Here is a 1,427-nt window from a genome sequence, read left to right as displayed (position 1 = left end):
AAAGGCATTTTACATGCCTATTTGGTACAGGGATGGAATTCCTTGACACCTCAGGATATGTGGACCCCACAGGATCACCTCAGGATCTATGGACCCCACAGGATCCCCACCTACTATATTCCCTCCTTACCTCCTAATCCTATTTTTGTGATTTGTATTCCCCATGTCACACTTCCCAACACTCTCCACCAATCACCTCAATTCCTCTTTCCAATCATCACCTTCACCACTCACATCCATCCACTCTTCCCCATAAACCCCACCTACCTTCAAAATTCAAAACCAATTTTCCCACCCATTCCCACCCTAAATGGCCGAACATACACTTACCCCTCTCCCTATATATACCCTTCCATTCTACTTCATTTTCACACAACTCAACCCCTTCTTCTTCACCTAGGCCGAACCTACATCTCTTCCCCTCTACCATATTCTCTTCCTCTTCTTCTTCTTCTCTTCTTTCTTCTATTGCTCGAGGACGAGCAATATTTTAAGTTTGGTGTGTGGTCAAAGCACAATCTTTTTTGTTTTCCACTACCATCAATGGCACCTAAGCATAACCATTAATGGCACCTAAGGCCAGAGAAACCTCTAGAAAAGGGAAAGGGAAGACAAAAGCTTCCACCTCCGAGTCATGGGAGATGGAAAGATTCATCTCCAAATCCCATCAAGACCACTTCTATGATGTTGTTGCCAAGAAGAAGGTGATCCCTGAGGTCCCTTTCAAGCTCAAGAAAAATGAGTATCCGGAGATCCGACATGAGATCCGAAGAAGAGGTTGGGAAGTCTTAACCAACCCCATGCACAAGTCGAAATCTTAATGGTTCAAGAGTTCTATGCCAATGCATGGATCACTAGAAACCATGATCAAAGTATGAACCCGAATCCAAAGAATTATCTCACAATGGTTCGGGGGAAATACTTAGATTTTAGTCCTCAATGGAAAAGAGACTCCAAAGGTAAGCCAGTTCAACTAAGAAGACTGGATCTCAAGCCTGTGGCTAGAGGATGGTTGGAGTTCATTCAACGCTCCATCATTCCTACTAGCAACCGATCTGAAGTCACTGTGGATCGGGCCATCATGATCCATATCATCATGATTGGAGAGGAAGTAGAAGTTCATGAGGTCATCTCCAATGAACCCTACAAAATAGCCGATAAGTCCTCCACCATGGCAAGGCTAGCTTTTCCTCACCTTATTTGCCATCTGTGTTACTCAGCTGGAGTTATCATAGAAGGAGATATCCCCATTGAAGAGGATAAGCCCATCACCAAGAAGAGGATAGAGCTAGCAAGAGAGACCATTCACGGTTCTCAAGAGATGCATAAGGAAGCTCATCATCAACAAATCCCTGAGATGCCTCAAGGGATGCACTTTCCTCCCAACAACTATTGGGAGCAACTCAACACCTCCTTAGAAGATTTGA

The sequence above is a fragment of the Arachis duranensis genome, chromosome 9 (assembly GCF_000817695.3).
Source record: "Arachis duranensis cultivar V14167 chromosome 9, aradu.V14167.gnm2.J7QH, whole genome shotgun sequence".
NCBI classification, from domain to species: Eukaryota; Viridiplantae; Streptophyta; class Magnoliopsida; order Fabales; family Fabaceae; genus Arachis; species Arachis duranensis.
The sequence above is the reverse complement of the archived record's forward strand: the minus strand, read 5'-3'. Positions refer to the sequence as shown.